General features: G+C 41.8%; 1 protein-coding gene across 1 annotated transcript in view; it reads right to left on the reverse strand.

Moving 5' to 3' along the window:
- Nucleotides 1-11,966, reverse strand: part of Frmd6 (FERM domain containing 6) — a 58,174-nt gene extending 46,208 nt beyond the window's left edge. Inside the window, exon 1 of the mRNA XM_055595468.1 lies at nt 11,944-11,966. The gene's annotated coding sequence lies outside the window, so the exon portion shown is untranslated. The remainder of the gene's footprint in view (nt 1-11,943) is intronic.
- Between the last annotated feature and the right edge of the window lie 1,836 nt (nt 11,967-13,802).

Consider the following 13,802-nt stretch of genomic DNA (forward strand, 5'->3'; position numbering starts at 1 on the left):
TACTTCATAGAGGCAGTAACATGACTGCCATGTTAGTGTGCACGCTTTGCGGGTCTCTAGGATGCCAGCTGGCTGTGGAATCAACAAAAAGGTTAAGTCTAGAAAGAAGGAATGTGATGGTCCCAGAGCTATGTGCTAAAGAACACAGTCTGCCAGTGTGGCTGGCTGGCTGCCCAGCTGAGATGCTCTACCCACCGGGCAAACCTCTTCACTTTGTCACCTCTGACATGAGATTGCTGCAGAGATTGTTGAGGAGGCCACTCACCTGAGTGGAATGCTTAGTTTGAACACAGTATGTACTGTCTATGCTCTACGCCAAGTCACATGGCTGGCTTTGCATAATAAAAGGAGCATGGACACACTGCTTTTTGGTCATATGTGGATCCATAACCTATTTTGCTAGTGACTGTATTGTACATTGAGACCTAGGACAAATTTCTTCCCTTCTTGGTAGCTAGCCTCTCTCCCCTCTCCACCCCTCCCTCTGTGCTCATTTCACTTTTGTATTTAACCAGTGAGATTTTGCTACGGCTTGGGGTTAGGACTGGGAAAGAACTGTACAGTAGATTGTACCATCTCAAAGTTAAATGAGGTGCTTGGCCCTTGACTCGAGAGGAACAGCTGAAGGACCAAGCAAGTGTGTCCTATTGTGATACAAGAGTGGACGCACTCTCCTCCACGATGGTTGGCATTGCCAGTCACTAGAACCTCCGTGGCTTTTCTGTAGTAACACTCATGAAGATGCTCCATCTTTGGACTTAATAATCCACTTCTGGAGCACAGCCTGACCAGAGCGCACCGCGCTTCTGAACAAATGTATCCGGTGAAGTGAGGACGGGAGAAATGGGAAGTCTACCCACAGCAACGTGCCTGTAAAGTGCAGTGCATCTGAAATGCTGTCAGTAAGAGCATCCCTTCCAATCACAAGCACCCACACCAGCCACAGCCACTGCAGGCCTTTACAGGAGCCTTTACAATAGAGCTACAGGAGCCGAACCAACACATAAGCCAATGCCAGCAGCACCTGAGTACCCAAGTTGGTAAAACATTACTGATTGAATATTCTGTAATTGAAATTCGTGAGACCAGAGCGTTTAAGATTCTGGAGGTTTTTCCAATTTTGGAACATCTGCACAGACCTACAGCAAATGTTTCTAATGTGAGACTCTGAAACACAGGTGCTCACAAAGCATTCTGGCTTATGGCTTCATATTATGAGACGATCAGTCTGTGTGTGCACTTTTCATCCCCTCAAACTGCTGCTAAATTCTGGCCACTGGAGCTCATGATCTCTGCGAGGAGTCAAAGTTAACACAGTAGAAACAACAGGAAGCAGCACTGTTACATTCCAGCCAATTGCTAAGTGATGCTATAAAGCAAGATGGCACGCTGGTCAGGACGATGTCCCCCAGCCAATCATCTGCTCTCGCTATCCTGACGTTTCTGCACTCTACTGTTGCTAGCCCGAAGCTTGCTCCCAACTTCTGCCCTCTCCCATCATTGTTTTCTGTAACATTCACATTCTACTTGCTTGAGGGCAAGGTTTGGCTGTGGTACCTGGGAAGTGACATGACTTTTCTTACCCTAGAGACTAATGGCATATTCCTTCAAAGCATGACACAGCCGCCTAGGTGAGGGGGGACGGGCATGGGGCGGGGGTCATGAGAAGAGCATCACACGATTACCCATTGAGCAGAAGGACTTTGCTCCTGCAGCCCTTAAAGAAGTCAGGGCAACCCGGCACTCTAAAATTCTGACAGAAGCATCATGTTTACCCTGGTCATTCCCAAGAGAAACTGAAGCATCACTCAGTTAAACAGCACTCCTACCATCTGAGTACTTACTGCAGAACACAGTTTTCCATGACATGGTGATGAAATGAAAACAGATGACCTAATTTGTTTTGACAGATACTCTTTCCAAGCACAAAGACTGAGGGGAAGGGGTAAATAACAGAGTGATCTTCAACGTTTGAAAGATCTGACTGCTCTATACACATTTAAAAATAAGCTTAGAAAGGAAAAATAGCCCTCTTCTCTGTAATCCACCCTTTTGATGACCTGTTCCACGATTACCACAGTTCTCACCTGGATTTCCATGCTCTTAGACTTGCATTATTCCTTAACCACATCCTCACATGCTACTATGTTAATGAACTGCACCTCTCCTCATGGATAACACACATACTGGCATCCCCCCCCCGACTTGCCGCCAGACAGGGTTTCTCTGTACAGCCTTGGCTGTCCCAGACTCGCTTTGTAGACCAGGCTGGCCTTGAACTTACAGAGTGCTGGGATTACAGGAGTGTGCCACTGAACACAGCAATACTTGCTCTGGAAGACATGGCTGTTGAGGCACTGTGGTCCTTAGTCACTCATGTTCTGGGTCACCGCTTTTCTCTCGCTTTTGACCATGCTGTTCCCCTGCTCAGAGTATCCTCCTTCACATCCTGTCCCATCTGTCAAGCTTCCTCTAGTGAACAAACATCGTTCTTCCTGCTCCCTAGGAAATGCAGGTGCTGGCCTAGAAAGCCTGCCTCCTCATCCCTGGGTGGTCAGCAGCAGCTGCTTCCGGTCAGTGAGAGTCCGAATCCTTTTCCAGGGCAGGTTTTTATTAGCAAGCTAATTCCTGGAGTAGTTCTATTTCCACACTGGGAACCCAGGGAGACTCACTGAATATATTTTAGTCCTACTTGCCAAGAAAAGCAACGACATTCCTTAGTGATTAAGATTAATATTATGTTCCTTAAACATCCTTTGGAGCCCTATGTAGTGGCTCTTAACTGTAATCCCAGCACTTAGCAGGCTGAGGCAGAGACTGCTGAGCATTTCATTTGGTCTACCCTGAGCTACATACAGAACTACAGGGTAGCATGGCCACAGAGTAAAGCTCTGTCTCAAATTTCTGTCTCAATACCAACCGACAAGTAAACAAGCAAGCAAGCAAGCAAACAAACAAACCCTTTCTTTCCCCATGGGTATGAAGTGCCAACCACAGCTTTCTGAACACCTACAAGACAAAATGGGTGCACCTTTTCTCTCAATGTGATGAGCAAGCAGTGAGAATAACTATTCTCCAACACTCTCAAACAAAACAGCTTTTTAAAAAAGTCTCCATTCTTCCTGTTACATCAACTTTTATTAATGTAAACGTACCAAAAAAAAAAAAAAAAAAAAGGCACTGGTTGGATTCCCTAAATGGTAAGGGCCAAAAAATAAAAGCTGCAATGGCTTGGTTCTGACCCTGCTCCCTGTGGACTAACTAACCAGCCATTTACTAGCTGTATGATTTGGGTAAATCCTATCACCGGTCTATACAGTACTCGGCATTTTGTTTGTTTGTTTTGTTTTTCGAGACAGGGTCTTTCCCTGTAGCCTTGGCTGTCCTGGACTCGCTTTGTACACCAGGCTGGCCTCAAACTCCCAGAGATCTGCCTCCCTCTGCCTCCCAGACTGCTGGGATTAAAGGCGTGCGTGTGCAACTGTGCGAGGCTACAGTGCATGTTTTGCAAGGTACTGTAAGACATATGGTAAGTACGAGACAAGTCCTGACTAGTATAAAGTGACTTACGTGGGTTTGATGGAGAAGCATACAATGCCATCTAGGACCTAGTTGCTTCCTGCTCCCTAGAAATCAGTCCTGTCTGAAGGCGGGCGTCTCTCAGAGGGGTCACGTCAACTATAATGTGGTAGCACACAGGAACACTTAACTGTCCTGGGTCACAACAGCCCCTCAAAGGCAGGAACGCGTCTGCCTCTAGGTCTGGAGGTAGAATCAACCTCCCCTGAAGTAAATGGACTTTTAAAACCAAAACTGAGTACTGTGGGGAAGCTGAGATGGTGAGGTTAGGTGGGCAATCAGCAGGGAGGACAAAAGCAATGCTAAAATTCATGAATTTTAAACCCCAGAAACTGTATTTCCACAGCCATCTGCATTCAAAAGTCGTATCAGGTTTAGCAATGAGGCACAAAAATTCCTTTCAACCAAGATGAACTTCTAGCCCGACACTGCCAACAGAAAGTGCTGTTCTCAGGCAAAACACTAGACCGGGGAGCATCTGCTTCCAATTTCCACAAAGAAATCTTTGATTCCTTCCTTCACGGGACTTGCACTCAGTTCCATCTGACACAGGAATTATGGGTTTGTAAACGATAATTTTGTTGTGACATGCTCATTATTTGATATGTGTATCAAATAAATATATGGAATTCTAACGTTAACTTTTTTGATGTTTCTCCTGAAATACTTTTGTCCAATAAGAACATAATTACAACGCCTTTTAAAAAAAAAGATTGAGTGAAACATTTGAGAAGTTGCTAGCTTTTTTTAATAACGTGTATTTTTCTGTATCATTAAATAGCTCCTCCTAACAATACAAGTTGGAAACAGAGACATCTGCCAAGAGCAAAACATTCAGCATTAGAACTACTCACAGTGAAAATGAATGAACTATAGCTAAAAATGAATGAATATAATTCTCAAAAAATGATGAACAACAAAAAAATCAAGTTAATAGATGTATGATTCTATATGACTAACAAGTTCAAAATTAGGCAAAAATAAAGAATGATTAATTTAGGACAGGCCACATATGACTCTCACGGGAAGCAAAGGAATGATTAGTCTCAAAATTGCATTAAAATAATGTAAATACTTTATACACTTTTCTATGTGTGATTTTCCAACTTAAACACTTAAACACTTTTTAAACTTAACACAAACACTTTTAACAACTTAAACACTTTTTAAAATCAAGGGAGGGCAAGTAGGGTACTATGGCTACTCCTCACAATATGTTATCTTCTATTTTACATATTTTTTTTCAATTTGGGTGAGGATGGTCTCACTGCTGCAGAACATTCTTAGGCCTCTCCAAAAAGGTCACAATCACGGTCCTTTGGAGGGAATTTATCTCTGGCCAACTGAATGGTTGGGCCCCAGGAATTCACTGGATGTGAGGCTATGTTTGTGTTCCTGCCTCGGGTGTTGAAAACCGTCTGTCTTGGATACCTGAAAGACTGACTGAAACTGTGGAAGATGGACAAAGAGCTTCCAAAGTGCCTGTAGTGGCTATACCTGAAGAAAAGGGAGAGAATGGGGTTGTCAAGCCATGAAGAACGATCTGCCTACCAATAATGACTCAGATAAAGAAACTAGTCAAGGAAACATGGAAGCTTGATAGGACAATTAGTCTTAGATATTAATCTTGTGTACCTGTAAAGTCTGCAAATGTCCTTGTATCCTGGCAACAACAACTGTATTGATTCTGCCAATTGTCAATATATTTAAACTTCATGATTGATTTTAGAAAAGTAAAATCAATCAGTGGGTATGGATGATAAAACAACCACATAATGGAGACAGATTTTTAAAAAGATATACAGCTGGGTGCAGTGGTGCACAACTGTAATCCCAGCACTCCGGGAGGTAGAGGCAGGCAGATCTCTGCGAGTTCAAGGCCAGCCTGGTCTACAGAGTGAGTCCAGGATAGCTAAGGCTATACAGAGAAACTGTATCTTGAAAAACAAAACAAAGAACAACAACAACAAAATTAGAAAGATATACAAGGGCAGGAAATACATGTGATTCTGCTACAACTGCCACCCTTCACTAACAACTGACAACTGTCTGCAGTTTATCCCGTTCTAAATTATCGTAAACCACTTCATCTCCCACAGAATTGTTCTCATGGCCCTGAACCTGGAGAACAGCCTCAAGGGCACTTAATCAACACTTAGGAGACAATCTGGTGACAACATGTGTGTTCATGTCTTGGGTTTCTAAATATATTAAACGTGAAATCTTCACCGCCGTCCAACTTGGGAACTTGACAGGTGAAAAAAAAAAAAAAACAAAAAACAAAAAACCAAACCCTGTCACTTGGCCAAATGTCCCTGTCAGTGTGGGTTGGGCTTTTTCTTTTCTTTTTATTTTCTGGCAGGTATTTATTAAAGAGACATCCTCTTACTCACTTTAAATTATAAACAGTTTTGACGTTTTAGCACATTAAAGCAACCATCAGCCTTGAAACAAGCTAATTTGCTCATGTTATAGTTTCTTTGTGCCCAGAACATTAAAATGGCATGGATTTGAGTATGAGAGGGTAAGAAATGATAGCTTGCGATTTGCAACGAATTTGTAGATGGGTACAGATACAAGGCGGCTTCCATAGGAGCCTAGGGAGAGAGTGAAGTTGAAGATGATTTTTTAATACATATGTAAATATTTTATTTTTTAAAATTAAATTTTATTTATATATTTATTTATTACAGAATTTTACTTCTCTGTTTTAAAACATAACGGATATGAGAAAATTTAAATCTCTTTGGAAAGTACAATATCTACAGATTTAAACAAAGTTAAACATTTGGAAGCATTTAACTATGTCAAACATACTCAAGTGCTAATAAAATGTCTTTTTTTTTTCTCCTTTTTTCTTCATCCTGACAGCCACAGAATTATATAGGGAAACTTACGAAGCTAGAGAGACTTTGACATGCCAGAAATTCAACTTTTATCCCCATACATATAAATTATGAGGCTGAGATTACACTGTTAAGTAGACAAACCCAAACACGTGGCAGTTCCACGAGGTATGGAGGTATGGTCATGTACATGCACACATACACACACGGCCTGTACACACGGAGCCCGGGGACAGACACCCTTTTCAGTAAAAGATCAAAAGCACAATCTACAGGCTTCAAAGGAAAACATTCTAACAAAGCTTTATATTTCTACAAAGTCTTGTTGTACACCCACTTGGGGACTTTGCTTTGACTGTATGAGTTGGAGACAAAAGTGTCATATACAGATGGAACTGTGATTTATAGCCTAAAAAGCACTTAAGAAAAAAAACGGTAAAACTGCTGTATATATGACCAATTTTTTTTTTTTTTAACAGTTTCACAAAATATTCACTGCAGCTACTGTCACACAGGGATTCTCTACCGGACACATTAAAAAAAAAAAAAAAGTCTGCCCCAGCCCAGCCCAGACTTGGTCAACAGTCCCTAAAATGTCACTAAATCCATGAGCCAGTCTGCTCTGTGGAGATCACATGGTTTGTGCCACTGTTGGCGTGACTGCTGGGAGATGGTGTGAAGCCACAGCTATGGCCCTTACGTTTGTTCCTCAGGCAATCTTTACCCTGAAGTGGTCTCATTTACCCAGTAGCCCCAGGGTTTCGTTCCTTTAGCTTACTCCCTTCTGAAAAGTAACAGCCATAAACCTGCCAGGCTCAGCAGCTGGAATGTTACTTTTGAAGGACACTTACCTGTGGGGTAACATTCTGGCCCCCCGTCTACACCCCACTCATTCACAAGTCTTACTTCTAAAACTCTTCTCACGGGGGTCTTGAAATAAGATACAAAGTAAGGCCAACACAATTATTATCCATGCCTTCTAAGGGGGAGGGAAATTGAGCCCTGTGCTGGACCTCTGTGCCCTGCAGTATATGAGGCTGACATACTGCAAAAGCGAGTCACCAACCTAGTCAGGTTACCTCGGGCTGACCCACCTGCCGCTGGATGTCTGGTCCTGCGATACCCTGCACATTCCTTCTTACAGCAGTCACCCGCTGATGCTCTCAGAGACTTAGTGTCTAGTTTTCAAAGGGTGTGGAGGAAGGAAGCCGGAATTACACCTTACCCTACACTAAGATGGGTAATCTCCCGTGAAAAATGGAACCATACCTCGAGCTTGAAGGTTACAGTTTTTAAAAAGGCCCAAGCCAAACAAAACCAGAAACTACCCCACCTCTGCTCTGTACCTTTTCCCTAAGACTGTGACCACACCGGAAAAGCAACTATTCCTGGGATGAGCCGGGGACTTTCAGCCTCGGCAAACTGGATGGGCGGCTTACCTGTGGCCAGCTGTCACTCACTCACATCAGGCCCAATGCCCAACACCGGCGGGGCAGCTGCCACTCTATCAACTCCCTCACCCTAACCGGGGCAAGCCTACCTGCTGCTGGTAGCCTCAGACTCACCTCAGCTGTGGCCACAAGCACAGCCACGCAAATGTTTTATTTAAAAGTATGCATCTTGCCAGCACTGTGCTGCTCGCCTTTACTCCAGCACTCGGCAGGCAGATCTTTCTGAGCTTAAAGCCGCTCTGGTCTACATAATTAATTCTAGGACAGCCAGATCTACATAGTAAGAACCTGTCTCCTGTCTCAAAAGAACCTAAAATTAAAAAAAAAGAAAGAAAGAAAGAAAGAGGGAAAAAAGGAAAAGAAAAAAAAAAGTATTCTTGATCTAGTGAGATGACTCAGTGGGTAAAAGAGCTTCAGGCACAATCCCAGCATCCCACCGGGAGTGAGAGAACCCACTCCTGAAATCTACTCCCATTCTCTTACATACACAGCACAAATTACTTAAAAAATTAAAAGGAAAATATTTGAGTGTCTAGACTGGGTAGGGCTTATGTTGGGCCACAAGTTCAAATGCTGGCACAGCTGGGGATGGGAAATGAGTTAAGAAAGCATGCTACCTGTGATGGTGAGATTTCTACTATGGAGAGCTGGGTAAGAATTTGTTCTCACATATAAAAACTGCAAAATGTTACCTGGTGTCATTTCACCTTCGATACAGGTCTCAATAATCAGAGGTTCCTGAAACCTCCCCGGACAAATCATTCCATCAAAAGCCATTTCCAATTGAGTTTGGACATGATTCCCCCTGAAGTAAAGGATGGCAGTTTCCCAAGCTGCAGCGCATAGAAACTAGAAAGGATACCTGCACTCTAGGTTATCAACATTAGTGATGAGCCATTGGCGGCAGAGCTCTTCATTTCGGCCTGACCCTGGTAACTGTGCCACTGGTCTACTCTGGGTGATCTATAAACAGATTTCTACTGGCAGAGGAGTACTCGCTGCAACCATGCTTCAGAATCAGCCCGAGCACAAAATGATGCATGGAACTCCTCTGAATGTTCTGCTTTCCATGTTTTCATGAGTATTTCTTCCAGTTTGAGGAGTTTTAAAGGTCTGAAACAAAAACAAAACAAAACAAAAAAAAAACACAAAACCACCGTATCTAGAAATTCCTAGTTCATGCTGATTTCACCAAGACGAGAAGACTGAGATGTGAGTTGCAGCAGTAGAGGCAGCTGGCTTGGGGCTGCCGAGAACACTGAAGAGGAGGTAGAGGAACAAAGTGAGGGCCAAAGATTTGGGGTGGGGGTATGCTGGAGATCACTGGCCAAGTACTGACTGGTGCCTGTGTGGGGAAAAAAATGTCCTGCAAAGCCAGACACAATCCTCAGAGAGCAATGGGCCAAGAAACCCCACAGTTCATGGGGTCTGGGAATGGCTCTCTTTCCCATTAGCCAGGGAGAACAGCCCTCCAGCACGTGTGGTAACAGATGGCCAGCTCTGAAGGCCCTCCCATAGCAAGTATCTGAAATGGCTGTGGTCTGAAGGCAACTCTCAAAATACCTCATAAGCTTCAAAGCAAACCTTCAGAGTTGGATCAAACGGTAGCGGCCATGCTACACTAGAGTCCAGACTAAAAATCTGGCAACTGGGACAGTTTTGTGAACAATTTAATTTGACAGGTTCAACAGCCTAGTTGAAATGTTCAGTGTTTCATCAGACACTAATCATCGGAGCTCACTGGAGAAAGAGGCTGGGTACACCGCTATCTACCACACAGATCAAAGTTCTAGGAAAGCCTGACAAAGAAAACGCCAAGAGCAGACGCTGTCCCTACAACTATCATCGATGTTTAAGGGGGCAGGGGGAGCCAATTCTATACAAAAAATTTCAGGAAATTAAAGAGAACCATTTCCCAATTATTTTTATGAGACCAGCATTTCCTCAAACCTTGTCATTATAAGAAAAACAAAGTGACCAATGTCTTTCATGCACATACTTAACAGAAATCCTTAATAAAATCTGGTGTATTGACTCCAGCAAGCTATAAAGGACAAAGATGAAGCCGGACACAGGGGCTCATGCCTTTAATCCCAGCATTTGGGAGAGAGAGACAGTTAGATCTCTGAGTTCGAGGCTAGCCTGGTCTACAGAGCAAGTTCCAAGACAGCCAGAGCTATTTAAACCAAACCAAACCAAACCAAAACCAAAACCAAAACCAAAACCCTGTCTCCATGAATCAAAATCAAACCCAAAAATCCAGGACAAGAAACACAGTGTATAGCATAACTGATAGTATTATGCCAATGTCAAGCTCCTGGTTTTGAAAGCACATACAATTTCTTTTTCTCTAAGTAAGGGGGGGGGGGAGGGGGCTATCAAAGGGCTCCACAATGGAACTTTTAGAATTTATTGTGGGTCTCAAATTATTTCAAAATAAAGTTTTAAAACCTTGTAGTGTGGATGCAAGTGGATGCAAAATTAGGGAAAATAATTTTGAAGACAACAAAGCAGGTCTTACTAGCTTATTCACCGATTTTTTTTTTTTTTTAATGAAAGATACAATCAGCAAAGCAATATAATATAGGCCTAAGGACAGGTATATAGTTCAGCGGAACTGAACAAAACCAGAAACAGCCAATGGAATAAAGACTGCGGGAATAAGTCCTATATAAAGCTTTCTGACTTTTGACAAAAGTGCTCAAAGTAATTCAATGGAGAATACGTTTTTATCAAACAGTATTGAAACTATTAGACCTAACTGCATGGAAAAAATTACCATTGTCCTTATACAAAAGCTAACTTCTGATGAGTTGTAGATTTAAATTTAAAAAGATAAATTCCTGGAACTTACAGGAAACGTACAGGTCTTTGTCACATTCTTAAGACACCAAAAAACAACAACAAAACCCAAAAGACAACAACAAAATCTTCACAGAACTCTGCCCTTTGAAAGTGACCTTAAAGATGAAGAAACCCTAAAACTGGAAAAAAAAAAATTAAACACCTGCTTCAAAACAGGCCTAGAAGACATAAATAATATTAATTGCTCATGTAACTAAACAAAACCTACAACCTTAAAAAAATATGGCCAATGAATCTGAATAGTTATTTCAGCGAATACGTGAAAAGGACAAATAAGCACTTGAAATGATGCTTGAGATCATTAGTCATTAGGGAAACAACGAGTAAAAGCCATGGCAAGTTACCCGACATACACCTAAAACTGAAGAGACTGACAGTACCAAGACTCGGGGAGAATTTGCAGCAAGAACCCTTGGCCATTGCTGATAGAACCTTGAAACGGCACGAGGCACTTTGGAAAAACAACTGGACAGTTTCTATTACAGGTACACGTTTATATACCACGCAACTAAGAAAAAGAATGTGGATAGTCGTGGTAACTTTATCATGGCTCCCAAATGGAATGGGCCAAATATCCCTCATCAGCAGGGGAATGGAAGAGTAGCCATAACTGAGTGCTCCCACAGAAGGCAAAAGGAGCTACTGGCATAGCTTAATTTAAAGCATTAAGGACTTTCTCTATTTTAGTTGTTTTGGTGGCTACATGAGAAAAATACATTTGCCAAAACCCAGCTACCACTTAAAATTTGTCAACATTATTTTTCATACATGTAATCTGTCGTAGGAAAGTTAAAGCGTTTAAAAGTGAATCTACATCTCCACTAGTGCTTGTATGTTAAGCGGCAGTTAGTACCTCCTACCTCTTGTTATATGTGAAATGTATGAATGAATACAATGTAAAATAGGCTCAACTGGTAAACCCATGGCTTTGTTTTAAACCTGGAGCTTAGACTCAACCTTAGAACTGAAACGCAGGAAGTCATGGTGATTTGGTAAGTGAGACAAAAAAAAAAAAAAAAAAAAAAAATGTCAAGGCTACTTCATAAACAAAGACTCAAAGTTATCGCTGAGTAAGAATTCCGAACAGATGAAAGATAATTTCTTGTCAAACAACAACAGGAGCGCAGCTGTATGGAGCATCGTGTAAGCAAGCTTTCCTCTGTCTTTCTGGTCGACCCGTGCTAAGCTCAGGCCCTGCTCACCTTTGAATTTCAGCAAAATCTCTGGCACACAAACAAGTGTTGAGGCAAGGCATCCATGCTTTCATTTTCAAAGTGATCTGAGAGCGAATGTCTCATAGAAGGTATGTGGTATAAATGCTTCCGCAAAACGGCAAATTATCTCATGGGCTTCACAGCCTTCTGCATTCCAGTTGTTAAATTATGGCACTGTAAAGAGGAGATCAAGTTCCTCAACTTAATGTCTAATCCTGAAATGTATAATGTGTAATCATTTCAAAACACTTTTCATTTTAGATTCCTTTTTTAGCCAGTTCAATAAAGTAAGGAGGTAATAGCTGCATTCGACAATGGATCCACGGTGTAAAACTTTACACACAACTTTGCCTTTCGTGGAATTCTGTGTCAAGTTGAAGCCATTATGGAAAGTAGAACATGTATGAAAAGACGCACTTCAGTTAGACTACAATAAAACTTCTCTCTGGAAAAATCAACATGAACTGAAGAAGTAAGCTGCTAGGATCTGGCAGAAACTAAATTTGAAGTTTTAAGGTATCAAAGACTACTTGGGAGGTTGAGGCACGATTGTGCCAAGTTAGAGGCTAGCCTCATTTAAGTAGAGTGGTGCTTTCAGGACAGCCAAGGAGAACCTATCTAAAATAAATGAATGAATGAATGAATGAATGAATGAATGAATGAATGAAAAAATAAATAAGATAGTAAAATAGGGAGAGGAATAAAACTGCTGTGCCACATTTTTAAACTACTGCAATTATTTTGTCAAACAAGGTACTTGGTGATAGGAAAAGAGCAACAGTCCTTAAAGTTGAGCTTTGGTGGTACTGGAACTTTGATTTTGTCACACAACATCCCCACTCTCAGGCATTTCAAGATACGCAATCTCACTTTGAGAAATTATAATTTCTATTGCTATCCTCTATTGGTAATCGTAAAAGCTCAGCCTCTACTTGGGGCCTTTTGACTATCGAGGGAACAAAATTTCTATTTTTTTCAATGCAAATGCAAATATTAAGAGCTGAAATACGTCAGACTTAGGATAGAACACACACCCTGTAGTCATTTGGTTTCTTTTTTTTTTTTTTTTTCTTTTTCCACTTATGGGTCCTTAGGTCACACAGTGATGTGCCAGCTAAATGACCCCACACTGCTCGGAAGGAATAGAGTGGGGACACTGCTGGACACGGGTCAACAACTCTTTCCAGGTGGCAAGGACAGGGTCAAAAGGGGAGCACAGGAGCAGCTACCTGTAGTCAAGGTGCTTGCTGCCTACCTGCACAGCCACACAGACCTCCCAATACCAGAAAACACACACAGGAGCCACCATCACAGGACTGGAGTGCCCCCCAAAGGCAGCCTGGCTGACCTGAGGCTGCGCCCTCAAACAAAATTTCACAGCCTTTCCAATCTCTTAGGCAACTTAAAACATTACTTCAAAGTCCATTCAACAGAAAACAGATTATACGTTATATTTAGATCTCCGTCTCTATCGCTCTGATTCCCATGCTCCCCACACTGCTTCTCAGGAAGCAGTCCTAGTTAACGGGCACATGGACTGTTTATTAAAGGGATTTTTATGCTCTATTTTGGGTCACTTCCATTAGCTTTCTGGTTTTACTCTCTGACTTCATGGAAATTTTCTCTTGTAATGTTTCTCTAGGCACCTCTAAAAGCAAATAATTTCATGAGTTACAAATCATCTAAATGTCCTTTTTCAGATATTTAAGATAAAAGCAGGCTTAGAAAATAAACTCTTGAGATTAGAAAGGCTTGATTTTAAATGAACTTAACTAGAATTTGCTGCAAATTCTAGGCACTCGACATTTCTGGGAAGGAAAATATTTCTTAATTTTATTCTTGAAAAA

The sequence above is a fragment of the Psammomys obesus genome, unplaced genomic scaffold (genome assembly GCF_907164565.1).
Source record: "Psammomys obesus unplaced genomic scaffold, mPsaObe1.curated_primary_1811, whole genome shotgun sequence".
NCBI lineage: Eukaryota > Metazoa > Chordata > Mammalia > Rodentia > Muridae > Psammomys > Psammomys obesus.